This window comes from Rhipicephalus microplus, chromosome 3 (genome assembly GCF_043290135.1).
Source record: "Rhipicephalus microplus isolate Deutch F79 chromosome 3, USDA_Rmic, whole genome shotgun sequence".
NCBI lineage: Eukaryota > Metazoa > Arthropoda > Arachnida > Ixodida > Ixodidae > Rhipicephalus > Rhipicephalus microplus.
Genome location: NC_134702.1, coordinates 23,866,325 through 23,884,542, shown reverse-complemented (window position 1 = coordinate 23,884,542; position 18,218 = coordinate 23,866,325). Strand labels below are relative to the sequence as shown.

Genomic DNA, 18,218 nt, shown 5'->3' with positions numbered 1-18,218 from the left:
CGCCCCCCTTCCTCAAAACCTGTCAGCACACCGTCCCCTCTCTTCAGTGCTTGCCGTCCACCTGCTGTCACCAGTTAGGACAAATAAATGGGACCACTGTGAGCACACGTTAACAGTATTTATGCTATTGCAGGGTTTTTTTGTGCTAGTAAAAACAAAAAGTGATGACCACACCCTCCTTCCGCTGTTGATTCAAGTGACCGCCCACCTTAAAATTGGTGGCTGGATCCGCCCCTGGCTTAAGCCGGCAGCTGATAGACGAAACGTGTCGCTGATCGCCAGTCGACGTGCCTGGCGTGTCAGTGACGGGCGAAGAAAGAAAAAACACCTGCTTTCGGGACTGTGCCACGGGAGCTGAATAGCATTTTTAGTTTGTCCGGTAGCGCAAAGGCGTAGCGTAGCACCGAATAACACGCACTGCCACTGCCGCATGATCAAGTGGCGCCAGCTATGGAAGATAAGCAACAACTCACAAACACAAAATATTGAGGATGACTGCCAGTTGGGCGGGTTGGTAAAGGTTCATGATGAAACAAGCGCTAAAAATTACACACGCAAGCGCTCGTCTGTGTCCTCTCTGAGTGTGTGTAATTTTTAGCGCTTGCTTCATCATGAACAAACTATTGGTCCTCCAAGATTCAAGGAACGCCCCATCAAGCCCTCAGCATTGACTGTTTAAAAATGTTTTTCGAAAATGGTGCCAAATCCACTCAAGTACTTTGCTGTCGAAGTTTACGGAGATCTATGTAGAGCAAATTAGGCCCCAGTTTGTAACTAATGAGCTACAGAGCACTCGACGGTCACTTGGTAGATTACAGGTGAATGGTGACCGCTTCCGGCTGTACGGCCTGTGCACCAGCTTCTCCGCAATGCATGGTTGTAGTGGCGTTGGAAAACAAATGCGCAGCTCTGCTACCTAGAGGTAGCATATACCGTTACTCTAGCTACCTTTAGGTAGCATATACGGTTACCTTTGGAGCGTGCTCATCGTGAGCCTGTCATGCCATCTCGCCACTGATAACGAAAACGCGCTATGATTTCGAGGTTCTAGGGACTGCCAAACGGTGTATGGTGTATAGAAATGGCTTGCTGTTAGCACTTCCGTCAACGTGCGCTTCGAGGCGTAGTGGTTGGCGCCGCGGCGCGTGCTGAAAATGGAGATGCTGCTAGTTCGCTTCCGCGTGACGAATGCTGGCCTTCTGTTTCTTTTTTTTTTTTTTGCAATCTCCTAGCACATTTTTGTCAACGTCACTTCTGTGATGGAAGAACGTCAGTGGATGACGGCATAAAACACTTTCGGGTTAAAAATTTAGCATATACAGGCTGTGAGTGCGTAGCTTATCTCTGCTTGGTTTCTGCAGAGGTCCAATTTGCTTGCGTCACATAGTTTCGCAAGCTGCATAGTTGCTTCATTATAAGGACCTGTGGAGGCCACATGCGCTGCGTACCACATGTTTGTTAAAAATTCTAAGAAGACCTGTCGCTTTGCTCGTCGAAGTGTGCCTGGCAGACATGTGACTTTTAAATTCGAAGCGTTTCACTGCGTGCTGCAGGCACTTTTAGCGTATCTATCTATCTATCTATCTATCTATCTATCTATCTATCTATCTATCTATCTATCTATCTATCTATCTATCTATCTATCTATCTATCTATCTATCTATCTATCTATCTATCTATCTATCATCTATCAAGCCGCTTACGTCTAGGTGTGCCAGAGAAAAACTTCTTCCTCTTGTTCTTCGAACGCATGATGATATTAACGCTGGCAAAACCACATATAGCATTTGACCACTTAAACGCGTGCTTGTGCCAAAGAGTTGTCTTCCTCTTCTTCTGCGAGCGTCTTAATGAAGATAGGATTAAGAAAAATAAATAGAAAAACTTAAAAAACATAAAAGACAGAAAAAAAAAGATGAGGAAATAAGAGAACACTAAAGGAAAACAAACAAGGCTACCCAGCTCCACACTTCTTTCCGGCTTGGACCCATTGGTGCAAGCTGCCTTATTATTTTTACTTCGCAGATTATTTATACAAGCCTATGTTCTTGCCTGATTTTTGTAGGCTTAGTTGGATCTGTTTAAAACATACTGCCGTTTTTGTTACCTTAAGGCTGTTTCACATGCCGCGATTGCAGCGATAAAAATCGTTCCGTTCGCTCCAATTGCTCTGTTCGCAACCGCCGCTAATGGCGGTTTTGTTTCACATAAACCGCGAAGGGTCCACGATTTTCGTTCCGCAACTGAAGCGACGAGCAACGTTTCTTGCCACTGTTCGTTGTGGAAGACAATAGAATTTTTCAAATATAATGTTACAATCTGTGCGTCATGATATTGTCACGTTACGCCATAACTGCAACCTGTATAGAGCACACAAGGACGTCAGACTGATTCGATCAACTGCAATAAGACTTTATCGTCTTCTTCGCAAGGGCATCTTCGTCCTCTTTTCAACAGCGGCACATGCAAGCTTGCCAGCATCTGTAGAAACAATGCTTGCAGAACTTATACTAGTGGCATTACCCCCCTTCCCAAAGAACATCGTCCCGATGTCACAACATAATTACCAGATGAAAAGAAAAAAAAAACGTACGATAAGAAGTACACAAGGGGGTGTTCACAATCGCTGTAAGTCTACTCAAGGGAGTTTCGAATAGTCAGAGTCGGTAAAATGGTCTCATTCTCAAAACATGGACGACGTGTGGCTGTTGTGAACGGCGGGATTGACGAGCCATGTCCTCGTCAAGAACTTCGTAGGTCACTTCGCCGAGACGACGGAGAACTCTATAGGGACTAAAATAGCGGTGTAACAACTTTTTCGACCGGCCCCGTTGTCGAATGGGAGTCCGCAACCATATTCGTTCGCCAGTATAAGAGACATCGTGACGACGAGCGTTGTACACTCTAAAAAGTTTTGAGGAGTAACTGCGCCGTTCATCCGAAAAGGGCGCTTTACTCCAACAAAGGATGAACTGCAGAAGCATGCGTGCCGTGCGCAAATTTCGGAGAGCAACTGCTTAGTCCTTCGTCAAAACGAGAGAAACGGGAGGACGAATTGCAACACTTACTCCTGTACGCCTAGAGAATGAGAGGGAGGGACGCGGGGGGTGAGCGAGTAGGTTTCCTTTCACTGTTGAGCACTTTTTTACAAAGTGCATTACGAAGTGTCCGTGCCTGGAAAATATATATAAGTGGCCGTAACAATACTCGTTCGTTTCTCGCAAGCAATAAGTGGATAAAATCGCTTAACTAGTCCACAATTACGAAAACACACGCATGCACACATGATCCGCATTCGGCGGAATTCGATGTCCAGCTTGCTTGATCGATCAGATCGTGCACGGTTTGTTTCCTTGCTTTTATTTCCACCTGCGCCGCAGTCGCGTTTATTTATCAGCTGCAACGTTATTTTATTTTAAAAAATCCTCTTAAGTGCCGACATGGTGACTTTACTACTGTGGTTCCCGTACACCTCTGTGGAACACGTTTACCCTTGCTTTAGATATCGCTGTAGCTTCTCGATCGCACTGTGAGCGCCTTCTCGTCTGAGCATGCTTGTAATACGTGCCAAACGAATATGCACACTGTGACGCGTGCGTCGTCAACATTCCTTCCTCCATGGTCATCAAATTGTCGTACCCGCGCTGTTGCAGCGGAACGGCGTGCTGGTAGTGTCGTAGTGTCGGAGCTTTTTTTTAAATCACGGAGACGTTGTGCAGCTCCAAGGCATGCAACGTGGCATATTTTCGCTAAAGGGTCGACGTTGTAACGAGGGCAAGGTTCTGTTTAGCGTTGCTTGAATCAGTTGCCAAATTTTGGACTCAGTGTTGCCAGACTGCCAACAAATTTGGCGAAGAAATTTGCCCCTGTAGTTGTGCCTTCCCCGTGAGGGCTTTGTGTCGTCCGCAGTGCATTTCGCAAGTGCGTGTGCGACGTTGGCCATTTTAATTAATGGAATGTTGCGCTGCGATTGTGCCAGATATTATGAATTTTGGCTATTTGGGCCCTGGGAGTCCAGAGCAATCGAGCGACCTGATGTCTTCAACATCCACTCAATATATTTAAATGAATAACATCAAGAAGAGGATCCTGCAGGTCATATTATATAAGCTGACCCGCCTGTAACGTCACCTATCCAGCCAATAACAAAAATAAACAAACATATAATAGCCCCCCCCCCCAAAAAAAAAACAAGTGCTTCTGAAACACAATTGTTAAAAAAGTTTTGTTTCTCATTATTGTCATTCCAATTTCATCCCCCCTGTACGTGAAGGTAGTCTTCGATGTAGAAATGAGTTGAGCATATATTCAAGATCGCTGCTGAACGCAATCAGCAGAGATGTTCCTTTCGCAAGAGATTGTGCCTGATCACCAGAGATCTCAACTCGAAAAGGATCTTTGAGATACACTTCTGGAAGGTATCTCTGGAGACAGGCCCGTAACGGAAGAGGGAGGGGGGGGGGGGGGACTCGAGTTTTTCTTGAAATTCGAATAAAGAGGTTGTTTTACCAAAAATAAATAATTAAAATAGGCAGTTTTCAAGGTTTGCAAGCCTACTTAAAAAATGTCTGGCTACGGACCTGTCTGGAGGTGTCCAGAGACAATGTCCTGCCACATCCCCTTCTCAGACACAACAAAGTGAGATGGTGCATCCATCTTTTGCATCTGAACTGTGTGCATGTGTATCTCCAAAACACTGAAATTGCCAGTGTCCTTATTGTATTAAATAACTCATTAAGTCCGAGCTTTAGTAACCCATAAGTGCCCTCTCCCTGACAGTGGGGCAGGCACAACCACAATTTATCCCTCCTTGTCAGCCAATGAGAGGGATCAATTCACCCAGCAATGCCTTAATTCTAACATCACCTTAATTTCTAACATCACAAGCTTGGGCTATTTGGATATACAATGACACTATCCACACACTCCACAACACATCTTGAATTATTTGCCTCTAGTAAGCCACAGAAAGAGCCAAAGGCAAGCAAACATAGCACAAATCAGAACTCCATACCTAATCTCCATGTCCTCATTTCTTTCTTGTCAATAGGATTCAAACCCAAGATCATCACTTTAATAAGAAAGGGGGCTGTACATTCTGTTCCATGTGAAGGGGGCTGTACATTCTGTTCCATGTGAACCACAGTGTGCACTTTGATCACAGAAATAATGTCAGGAATGGTAGTGAAAGCAACGTTGTCATTTGGTTTTTAGGCCTCGGTATCTGGCATGGAAGGCTGCACATGTGTCAGACGCATTCACCAAGTTTAGTTAAATCTATCCTTGACTATCTCCCAGAACACTGAATTTATCAATAATGCCATTGCCCCCTCTTTTTTTACTGCTTTCTATAAAAAATGATGTCCAGATTTGATGGACAAGAGCTTCATGAGGCAGTTGGAAATATAAAACAGTTAAGGTATCCTGAACATTGCTTAATTGGCTCTCTTGAGCAAAAGAAATCTAGAGAAAACAAGGAATTAACTGGTGGTAGAAGTAAGAAAGATAAGCATATCATAAATGTTCATGATCTGCACGGTGTCTCACCAAGGTGGAAGAAAGTTGAAACAAGGTGGCCACAATGTTGTCTTTTGGATGTGACAAGTTGGGCAATATTTGTGCTGCTGTTGATAGCGGAAGCTGCGAAAGCAGGACAAACAGCGAGGATGCATAATAAAGCTCGGACCAAATTCATCGAGACTATTTATTGCTATGTGAAAAACTCTTTTCATGTGGAAGGCAACATGCTTGCCAGACAGAAAAAAATCATCACTATACGTGCGTCTCAGGGAGTATAGGAAAACTTGAATGGACGCCTTCATTGAATTTATCGTGCTGTAAGGTTTGCAGCTTGCTTATTTGGTTAACAAACATGGCAATCAATAAAAACAGTGCTGTTACTAGCAAGCTATATCATGTCTGAATATCAATATCCACACCTCCAGGTACAATGGCAATACAAGAGTGCCTGTGGTACCTTCTGAAAGCCAAGGTACTATTGAAGCAAAAGGAGACAGCAGCTTATGAACTAGTAGAGGCTTTTTACATTGTTAGATGGCATGTGTGTTGCATATGGCCTTCATTATTGCTCCATGACGTCTAAAATAATTACCTTCTCATTGGTCTTTAGCTAGTTATGTTGGCACATGTAGTTTGGTCAAAAGTACATCCTTTTGCAGTTGTCCTTTAGTTCTTGTCACATGCAACTTTGTGTGTATGTATATAATATGTACACATTTGTAGTTACAATAAAATTTCTGTTAACAATTGGTAATTGGTAGTCATTAATATGTCGTTTCTGTATAGTTTTGTTTGGCTCTGCAAATTTCTGTGTAAATTACCAAAGTGCCCAACTTGCTGCGTCTTGATTCTTATTAAAATTGTAAGCCTTGCCCTCAACTTCTGAATATCTCAGCAAGCTGAGATCTCAAAACTGTGAGACCCTTTATTTGCCCGGGGCTGCTGAATTCACGTGCTACTTGGAGAACCAGATTTGCCTTTATGCTTTTCTAAGTGCCATATAAGGGCTCTTATCCAATCTATGAAAGCAGAAACATATTGCACGAATGGGACTAGGCATGGGCTCTGTTTATTCATAACCATACCTTTTATAAGTATAGAATGTGTACCTGGAATGTAGCTTTGTGAAATATACTTCCATCACTACAAGTAAGCAGGACACATGTGTGTAGATTCTGCTACCTTTGCTGAATAAACTCACTAGTTTGTGGACACCCTAATGTCACTGAAGAAGCTGAAATAAAAAAGCCCATCTGAAACCACTCCTCCAATCAATTGCCAGTGAAGCTACAAAACTGTGCCCGGAACTTTAGTTATTTCAGCATATCTAACATGACAGTGTAAAATAAATAACACAAACGTATAAGCACAAATATACAATGTACAAGTGAACAAAGGGAATTAAAGACAAGACTGGATTGTACTATATGGAAAAGAGAACATTAACAGGAAATGAGAAAGGCACGTCAAGGGCTGAAGTTACCTGTTCAATTATTTTACCGATTTCATGAAAGTGCTGGGTTTCATCCTTGTTATACAGTTTTTCACTGTCCACTTGATTCAGAGAAGCATAGAAGCTATAAGGCTTATCAATGCTTGCAAAGGGACTTTCAAAAGAGATTGTAGGAATTTTGTGAAAAGTGGACAACTCATACTGGCAAGGAGGCAGGGAACATGCGCATTTTTTCACTGTCGGCTCTTGTGGGGGCAATGGCAGGGCAGGAAAAAATCTTTGGTGAGGCTGCTCTGCCCCCATCTGGAGCACAAACCTTTGCCTGAGCAAAACTTGAATGCCTGTCATTGCCGGTAGCCATGTTGTGCGCATTCACTTGAAAGATAGGCATGATTGCATACATAAAAATGTTTCATCATGTAGTTATGTTTACATAAGAAAAAAAGGTTCTTTCTATCAAGTAAAAAGCAATAAACTGTCGCTGCATTCAACAAGAAAAGGAATAAAAGTAAAATAAAAAAATTGTAAATAAAGAGACTATCTAGATATGCAGCATTAAAAACACCTAATAATCGCATACGAATTTACGAGCGTATTGATTAATATGCTGGCCAAGGCCCGAGAATACATATATTTAACGTTGTAGACACCCAATTATATTTGAAAAATTATTTTTGAAAATAAATGTCAGTTTTTAGTTCTGTTGAGTGGCAAGCCCACATATCAAGTAAGCAACCTGACAGTAATGGCAGTAATGAATTAAAGAAACGAGATAAGAGTGCATTACTTTATATTCTTAGCCACTAACTTAAAACTTCACTCAAAATAAACAGGCACCACATGTCATTGCACTCCACAGAAAGTTTATTAGAGCAGCACAAGGACTTCATATATAGTGTGTGCATGACATAAAATTTTTCATTTTTACCGTAAATACTGGAACAGTCGCATGTGTCTGTCATCCTGCCACCTTCCCCATTAATATAGACATATATTTTGTGTTTATACAAATTTTGTGTTCATACAAATTTGTAACACACACATGCTACACAAACGTAGTGAGCCTCTTTGATTCTCCATCCCTAAAAATCTGAGAAACTGTAAACAAAGTTCTTCTTGGCTGACAGAATTGCCTCAAGTGGTAAGGGACTGTCAGGAACAAATAATTAAAGAGGCCAAGTGAGCTTCGCAAAGTCTCAACTTTGCTGAAAAAGAGCATGGCGTTAGCAAGTGGCAAAATTAAAAGCAATTTTTTGCTAGGCCTTGCATTCATTATGCCAAAATGTGTGCAGCTATGTCCACTATGAACAGTTTGTGCACATATGATGTATGCAGTAGAAAATTTTCTAGCAGTCTGACTGTAAATGCACTTTCATTCAAATAAAGTGCTACTTTAATTGAATTGCCAAGTTATTTCTCAGTGACTAAATGGCATATGACAGTCTTTTATCCTCCATCTCTACCAGTCTTAGACTGCTTGAAATGGCATTTTCAGCCAGTGGGCACTACTAATGCAGTATTTTTGGCAGTCTTGGACAGTCCAGAATGACGTATTTAAGGGCCCAGTGGGTACTTGAGAAAATTATAAATATTTACAAGCGTTATGGGCATCCATCCCATATGGATTCCTAAATTGTATACATAACTAATATTATATACCCACAAATATAAAAATGTTGAGCTTGTAGTATAATTTCATGACAACACATCTAGTTACTACAAATATAACTAAATCACAATGTTTGTTTGCCATTCCTTTCTCTGCCACCATAGGCTTTGTTCACAGCACATTAGGTGAAAGATGTGCTCAATCTAAATTAATTGAAATGTAAGACTAATAACTTAGTCTGCATCTTTTACAGGACATTTTCGTCAATATTCACCTTAATTCATGACATCATGAGGCATACATTTTTGACAGCAGATAAAGTAATAACAAATAAAACGAGGTGGCTACATTTTTAATTTGAACGAATAAACAAGTGCCTGTATAGATGTGTAACTACATGCATGACTTAAAGAAAGTGTAAATTTTAAGGGCTTGTTTTCTTTGTTAAACACATTAATAATGAGATCTAACAGACAATAATGCCAAGGAAAGTATGGGGGATTTTGTTAGAAGTAATTGTAATGTAGACATGAAGAAAGATAAGTGGGTGAAAAGATAACTTGCCACCCGCAAGTCATCTTTTCGCCCACTTTGATTTCTTCATATTTACATTACAATTGCTTCGTATAATAACTGGCTCCCATACTTTCCCTGGCATTATTGTCTATTAGTTATCATGAACACATGCATGACTTGTGATATTACCACATTCATAAGCTTATTATTGTCAACTACTCAAGATCTGTGCATATATTACATTAACCTTGAGTACTTCTTTTATGTAGCAAATGCAAATATTGGTCATTTTCAGGGTCTGTTCTGATGCTTTGTATGCCATTTAATAATTATCCACTTAGCTTTACCAGATTGTGGCCATTCGATGACCCAACCTGCACCATATAAAGCTAGGTGGATGTGTCACTATACTTGGCCTAATGCAGCTGAACTTGCAGTAATTCACCTATGTATAGTGAGCTAGCTGCCTAATCAAATTGATTTACATCTTCCCTGGTCTAACATTTTTAAAATGACCTCCCACAGATATGAGACTAGCTAATTGTAGCAATAAACCACAGAATAAAAACTAACCTTGCTTAACCACAGATAAGCTGCAACTCATGATACTGGGCATCCCTTACACTAAGCTAGCCTAAATTAACTAAAACTAATATACAGTAACTTTAGCTCAAGCTAGTAGTTGTCACATTCACATCCAGCTGACGTTATTGAATTTTACCATATTACCTCATAGTGAGCAGCAGGGTCTAAACACTACAGAGATAATATGTTGTTTAATTTATGCAGGAGAGTAGCATGCTTAAAGCAATGTGGAGAGCTTTTGTTTACCGTAGTAACTATGATGGTGAGCAGCAATGTACATTGTTAATCTTCAGAAAAAGCAAATTTTGTGAGCTCTCTCTTTCGCAGTGTTCTGTGAAGAATATTGCAATGTGCAGCATTAGCTATTTTAATTTCACTAAATTTTATTTTGCTGCCAAAACGAATATATGCTGCAAGAAGATTTTTAGAGGCAGATTATGTGAAAGCAAAAAAAAGTGTGTTCATAGATTCTAAGAACTGTAACTAGCATATCTGCTATGTGTGTGAATGAAACTTCAATATGCTTAATTCATGTGGCATTCATCTCAATTCTGTCTCACTGCCATATATTTTAACTGTTAATTCAAGTGAAATATTACTTGCACGAGCATTAATTAAACAAAGTGTTCAGTTGTATGAAGTTTTTTTTAAACCCAACACCAAAGTGCTATTGAATTTTTTACAATGCTAACCCACTACATATTAACAAAATTTTCTTCAGAGTACACTTCAGTTCTGCAAACACATTTCCTGACATAATCCAATGCCCCTGAAATCATATATTGATTACTCTAAGAAGTAGAACCACACTTTTTGTGGTTCTACTATCTGAAACACAGCACCAGTGTGTCTGTTAGGCACAAATGTCTTTACCCTTTTGTCGACCTCTCACAATTTTTATCTGTACATTTGCTACAGTTCATTATAATTTATTACACCTTTACTTCTTGTGCCTTTGTTTCCATCATTTTTTCTTCGCTTCTTACCTGGAGGTTTCTGCTATTGCTTTAAAGTTTGGTGCATCTAATTACACTTTTTTGCCTTTCACATGAGCACACGAGTTGTGCACATATAGTTTTAAAAAGGTACACGTGACATCTTGACGTGAATATGTGGATTGCTTTCTGATGTGGCATCTGTTTTAACTTCTCTGCCTTTTACATAAGCTTGCAAGCTGTGCATGCATAGTTTTAAAGAAGTACACGTGATGTTTTTCCGTGAAAATGTAGATAGCTTTCTGACATGGCAGGTGTGACTGGAAAGGCATGGTATGATAAGCTATAAAAGAGAATAGTTGGTGCAATAAAGTTCCGCTGTAATTTCACCGCTTGTCTAGTACACTGTGTTCCTTAGTCCTCATCCTTTTGCTGCACTGTGTTTCCTCAGCTAAGTATATACCAACTCACTCAAATCAAAGTATTGGTGGAGGTCAACATCTGATGTATGCTTCTCTTGTGCAACATGAACGAAATAAATGGAAGTAAGCGTCCCATTCGACAGCGCTCAGTAGCAGGAGCTTAGACTTATTTACAGTAAAACATAGCTTTGAACGTTGAAGTATTTCAACAGATGTATGCTGATATGCTGGTCACATATTTCTGGGTTTTGGACTTGCCTTTAGCACACTAATGACCATAGGTCGGTAAAAAAACTGGAGCTCGCTCAACAAATATATGTAATCTGCTCTGAGGGCTCACTTCGACTCAAACCCACTAAAACTTGTGTCAATTGAACTCACTCAGACACACAATTTTTCTCAGCTGAACTCACTCAGACTCACCACTTGACCCGAGTCTGAGTGAGCCTGAGTGAGTAGACTCATGAGTCCACGAGCGTAAAATCAGCTTTTTCAATCATGGTGTCAATACGCTTTAATGCCAACATCTCACAAAATCCGTCCTCTACGAAATGCATTTTGATTTTACATCATCAGATATCAGTTATTAGGGTTACAGGACATTAATACAAAGTATGCGACTCAAGCAAGATATTTTCATCAAGGACCTCCCAAAAAGTTTGTGAGGCAGGTCTCCCTAAGACATGTGTGAATAGACACCACCATAAAATCCCGAACAAGCCCCACGATAAAGTAAAATCTGCTGAGAATTACAGGGGAGGGGGGGCTTGCTCGGTCATGGATCGAAATTTATGATAGCGAAGGAAGAGCCACTAAGAATAAAGAATGCACACCCATGCTTCTAATTAAATGCTTCATTGAATACACATGCATTAATTCTTTTCATTCGTCCTCGTTGGGTGAATAAAAAGAGTGAATGCCACAGTGAAAATGAAAAGGGCAAGAAGGGGGGAGTCATATTTCAGATTTTACGAAAAATAGAGGGGCACTTGTGTTCAGAATTTTACAGTATAAAAGTAAGCCAATATAATATTAACAGCAATGATGGGACAACAGCGGGGCAATAAAAGGTGGAGCTCACTGAAGAAATATATTTTTCCTTTAGGGCTCACTCTGACTCACGAACATTTTCATAAACTGCACTCACTTACCATCAAACTCACCACAATATTACTCACCTGGACCAATATGAGCGAGTCTGCTCAAAATTTTGCTGATCCGTGGTGATGACACCTTATCTTTGTGCAATTCAGAAAAACCAGCATTTGTGAGCGTTTTTTCACACACTTCTAACATAGGATTTTGCAGTCTTATTACATGTACAGTATTCTAGTTGTCTGAATAATTGGTTGACTTAGGTTTGTTTGTACTGCTTCATTACTGTTCGATTCATTTTTTCGACTTCGAATCTTATGGAGGAATACAAGCAATTTCTAGCCTAGACGATATGCACGCTCATAACAGCAAACCATTTTATATACTACTACATGAAGTTGCTTTAACTTAGCATTCTAAAGCGTCACCTGAGGCAAGGTGAAAAAAAATGGGATACGATTGATTGAGAGCAATGAGATAGGGCAGCAGAGTTTCAACTAATTTATTTTCTAAACTACTACTAAATTTATATATTTATAGATATGCCCACAAAAAGAGGGTGCAGTGCAAGTACACTATCACAGAGCACAAATAGCTATCACACAGCACCATATAATTGTAGCCATTCATTTTAAAACAAAGAGATTGGAGGGATACTGATGCATCATCCCCCTTCTTCTGTAAGTGAAACGTCTAGTCCTCCACATGCATGCTAAGGTTTCCCTACTTCTTTCTACCACACAAACTTCTCCGAACAGTGGCATGCAGCCACACAAAGCACAATGGAATGGCAGGTGTGAACCTACGCCATTCTTGGTCTATATAATTATGCTCTTTTAGGTGATCATAAACGCAGGGTCCGGTTCGACTTACGTATGCCTTGCCACAGCTCAACGAAATTTCATGAACAATGCCCACCAAGCAACGCAGCTGGGCATGCTTCATTTCTCATGAAAGCTTGGCTTTTTGCGAAGAAACGTGGGCACGAAGTTTCGAGAGCCTGTTGGGTGCCGAGAAAACGACTGGAACGTCATGCCTTTTTGTAACCTTTTCCAAATTGTGGGCAATCTTGTGTGTGTAAGGCAGAACCAATGGCCTCTTTTTATGTACACTCATACTGCCTCCTGCATCCTTAAAGTTCTTGGAGGAGAAATTGAGACACACTGGTTAAAACCACTGAAGAGAGGCCTGCTGCAACCAGCCTTGTAATCTGTACACGAAAACTGTCGTCTATGATGTGCTCAGACAACTTGAACAATGCAAATCAGAGACATATTGTCGCTATGGGTCTTTTCACGGTTTTTTTTATGCGTAGGTTCATAAGACAGGTGGACAGGCTTAGCTGTTAAAAGAACAGTACATTTTTCAATAGCATTAGAGGTATTGTTCCAGGAAAGGTCATCAGGTATAACAACAAAGCCACCTATTCCCATAATGAAGAAATGTACAAGCACAATAAACACTTTTACATAAACACCATTATGTATTACATTAATTATTAATCACCAAGCAAATGTACAAAATGCACATCAAAGGGCCCTTAACCGCACAGAGGTTGAAATTCAGTTGTGAGGAAGTTGTGCACGAGTGTTCAACAAGCCGTGAGAATTTTCTGAAATGGTGCCATAATAACGGAGTTAGACGTGTTTAATTAATGAAGTATGGCGATCGCTCCTCTCACTTTTCTCTTCACTACCCGAATAGGTATCCTCTCCAAAAGCTGCTTTGCTTTCCCTCTCTTCGAGTGACCCTCCTGATCTCGCATGGCATGCTGGTGCACATGAGGTCTGTGTGTGGCTGGTACAGACGCGGAGAACGGGTACTGCTGGGATGGCTGGGAAGTGGCTTTCACGGGCAACACAACGAACAACAAGCAGCACAGACAGCTGCTTGCAGACTAATCGGAAGTACGCAGTGGGTTTTTGTTTGACTAATCGCTGTATGATTTGTGTTGCAGCAATATATTCAATTTCCTGACATCACATGGGAACAAAGGCCTAAAAAGGAGTGATTGTTTCTTGAAATTTGTGGCACGCCGGCAGCTTGTAGCACTGCCATGTGTGGCATCGTTGAACGTGACGGCATTCTGCAGACGGTGCGCATGTTTACTTGAAAAGTTTGAAAAAATATTGAGGTGGTTTAGGGGCCCTTAAACGCATAATTCACGCCAGAGTAAAGTCATTGTGCCTGACAAGTCTTGGGTGTTTTCTGGATTTCTTTGCTGTTTTCCATTTGAAATTTTTATATTAAAGGGAGCGACAGCCTATTTTCTAGGTGCCTGTTTTCATTAGCGCTACGGAAAGCTTGCCAGCCGGTGAGTCTAATCATGTAATGGTAAAGAAGAAAGCACCGCGAAACATTCATAATTCAGAATTGTTCTATCTGTAATGAATATGAAGTCGTGTACCTATATGCTGCAAACAGTGAGCGCAAGAACAGTTCATGTTAGAGCGCAGTGGTTAAATGAGCATGTGTGCGGTTGACGCACATGCACACGACTCGACTTAGTCCACTGGCAGCCACGATGGCAGTGCCGCTTCTCACTCACCATGCAACTTCTTTCATGTCGCAGCGCAGAATTCATATTGCTTTAGCGCAGCTCAGTTTGAGCGTGAAGATGCTATGCAGTCAAGAAGGGGAAAAAAACAGATACAGACGACAGTGTCAGCGCAATATTAATTTATCATGCATCAACTCGCCCATTCAGCAGTACTAGTCTATTTCAGCGCAGAATTGAGCAGGGCTAGATATTAATACACGTATTTTAATTTTGCTAACTGGCATACATGATGGTGTCAAGACTATGTACAGCAAAATGATTGACTTCGTAGTCCATATTCCAGCTTCAAGGTTATTCTGCTAGGCTGCACATAAAAGATGGTGTTTCTTACATTTAAGCACGATTTAAAATATAAATCCTAGTCACAACATGAAAAGAATGCTGGAATCGGTCAGTATATTTCACGGCCTTTTCATTTTTCCTATGATCTAAACGCACATTCTGGCCTGTTGTCGGTCCCTTTAAGGTGAATTACAGCACAACTTTTATGTCGCAAAGGTGCACTTCACAACATAAACAGGAAAGTTCACTGATTCACTCAGCAACCATGCAGTCTGGCATTAATGCATTGTTCAAGTGGTTATATGTTGCCCATTTCTTGTGACAAGATGTATTTGGGGTGAGGCCCACCACTGGAGGCGCGAGCCCTGCAATCGCGGTAGCATGCAGAGTTGGATCACGTGATCTCGCCTCGCTCTGGCGAAGGAAAGCTGGTGGTTGGATGCGTTGTTTTCACTTTTGAACAGCGTTGTTTTGCTCTCACTTGATGTATGCGAACTTCTACAGACTACACAATCTGGAAAGTTTGAAGCAAAAGTTATCGGCGGTGTGCTGCAGCGTGCTACGTACACGATGACACCGTCGCGGCCGCTGACAATAACACTGTCACCTCTCTCTTTCTATTTGTTGTGGTTGTTAATTCAAGCCTATGGGGTTAAAATAAGCACCGACCACGATTGTTCACATGAAAGCAGAACGTTTCAATTACCACACGGGAGCCTCGTTCAATAAAAAAATGAATGTGCAAACAGACCGATTATGCATATTTTAAAATATGACGTCGTAAAGGCCGCGTCGCGATGAAAGCTCGTCCTCCCTGTGTGGAGGGAGCCTAGGCGTTTTAAATAAGGTTGTTCTCTTTCTCACGACGCACGTACGTAGATGTGGCAGAAGTCTTTGTCATTACATTTAAGAATGTGCGCCGTCGTCTGAATTGTCAGAGAGTGAAGATAAAGCCCGGAAGTTCAGTTCTTTCCCTTAATTTTTGCTAATTTAACCTATTCCGGTCTATTTCGTGGCCAGTTGCTTCTGCGTGTTCGGCCAGCACGTTCGACGAAACCTTCGTTCTTGCATCATACATGTGCCGCTCCAGTCTGCTAAAGCTGCTTTTCTCGCCAAGGTAACTTCTACCACAGTCTGCGCCACCCCCACTCCCCTCTCCTCCCCGGGTGTCTGCCCCATGTGTGTACTCAAGCACACAGGTTTCTGTCTGCCAGTGGTGTAGCCATGGAGTGGCACACCAAGTCTGTGCCCCCCCCCCCCCCCCACCTCTTCCCCTGAAATTTTTCCATGGCAAAAAGCGCACGAAATAACAGACAACCACATCTGCCTCCCCCCCCCCACCTCCCAACTCTATCAAGGTGGTGCCCCCTCCAGAAAAAGTTTCTGTCTATGCCCCTGCCGTCCGCGACTTCAGCTCACATGGTTCTTTGAGTCTGCAAAATGGGCTCACGGCCACTTCTCAATGTTGTTTTGATCTACAGGCGGAAACGTGGCCAGCTTCGAAAACTGATTCATCTTCTAATAGCTACCGTGAAATGTCACACAGCTTATGAATGAAGTTGGAAAGAAACTGGACACTGGCATTTTTACCGAAACATGAAATTGCCATTTAGATCACGGTACAAAAGATGTACCTCGCAGAATGTCCTTTCAAGGGCACAAAATAATACAACTGGCGCGCAGTCTGTTCGCTGCGCTTATCAAACCCGGTCGGGATTGCTTTTTCTTTTTTTATCACGATTTACCTCTTCGTAGAAGCTGTGGAACTGGCAATCATTCATTGTTTTCACTCATGTGTGGCTCAATGGGGATCAAATGCGCACCGTCTAACAACCGTACAAAATTTTCACAATAAATATTAGGATCGTGCCGCAGAGAAACTTCTCCTCGTGTGAAATTTTACCTGCATATTTACAACTCTGAATGAGGCATGCATGTGCATGTGACTCGCACGTTTGCCCGATATCATAACAGAAAGGTTGCGGCTGTAATAATCCTGTGCTGCTTCCCACAAAGCGGGGAATCCATTTGCGCTGAGCTTCGTAAGGATATGTGTGCTAAGCAAAAATGAAAATTTGCGCATGCTTGTCGTGTCAACCGCGGTACGTCTTTAGATGCAAACCTACAACGAATGAAAAAGTGTAATTGCGCACACTTCTTTCAGCAAAAATAACTCTTTGTCACAAGCACGCGTGAATACCCATTTGATGCTTCAATTCGACATGGAATGAGTCTCTACCTTTTACAAAAACAGAGAGCTCGGCCAGACGACGCCGGCAGTGAGGCATTATGAGAAGTGTAAAACTTTTCCAGAGCAGTTATTTAGCACTTTGCACAGTCAGTAAAGAAGCTACGGCAGCATTTCTATGATTTCGTTGAGTGAAGTACGACAAGAATAACAAAAAAAAAGAGACGCAAAAGGGGCTACGGGCTGCGCGCGAGAAGGCTGGCGGAGCAATCCAACCACGTACATCATAGGAATGCATCTGCATGGTGGCGCCATGGTATATCCTTGCTCCCAATACTGTACAACAAAAATGATTTCTTCCCGATATTCGTCTTTAAACATAGGACTCTATTTTCATACATTCCCTTATGAGTTTAAGAAAAAAAATCTAGAAATGAATCACTCCACTGAATAGTTCATACAATACTGTCAAACAATGCACAAGTTGTCTACCAAGTTTCCCACTTGGGGACCAGTTCACCTGTCCCATAGAGGTCCAGCAGGTATGGCTCATATCTCTCACTAGCTTCTTGAAGTTCCTGCTCATCTGCTCTTCGAACGCAATAGCAAAACCTGTGCCTGTCGAAGCACTCAACCACCAGTGTTCTCGTGAGTGTGTAGAGCACTCCTCTCGCCACAAGTAGTCGCTCAATCTCATAGAACTGTGGTCCCTCCTCTGTTCTCCGAACTAAAACACTCCCAGCATGGTACGTGCGTCGGTCGACCATTGCATTTTGTACTTCATGCACTGTCTTCGACAAAACTTCTTTGGCACATGTTGGCAGTGTGCTCCATTTAACAGGCCTGCTTCCTGAGGCTTCTAGTTCCTGGTATAGCTCAAAGTTTTTCAGATGACAGCTCTGTTTCATCTGGTGCCTTTCGGCCAGAGTATGTGTCAAGTTTCTGTAGTTCTTGATAGTTGCAGCCATTTTTTTGAAGCTTTGGTGTTTAGCCTCAAATCTCATCGACCAAAAGTTCTTGAGTGGGCCAAGCTCACGCACAAATCGAGCATAG

The 18,218-nt window shown here is 41.7% G+C and overlaps 1 protein-coding gene across 1 annotated transcript in view; it reads right to left on the bottom strand.

Annotated features, from left to right (window-relative positions):
• Positions 1 to 18,218, bottom strand: part of Rph (Rabphilin) — a 219,934-nt gene that overhangs the window by 90,109 nt on the left and 111,607 nt on the right. The window lies entirely within an intron of this gene.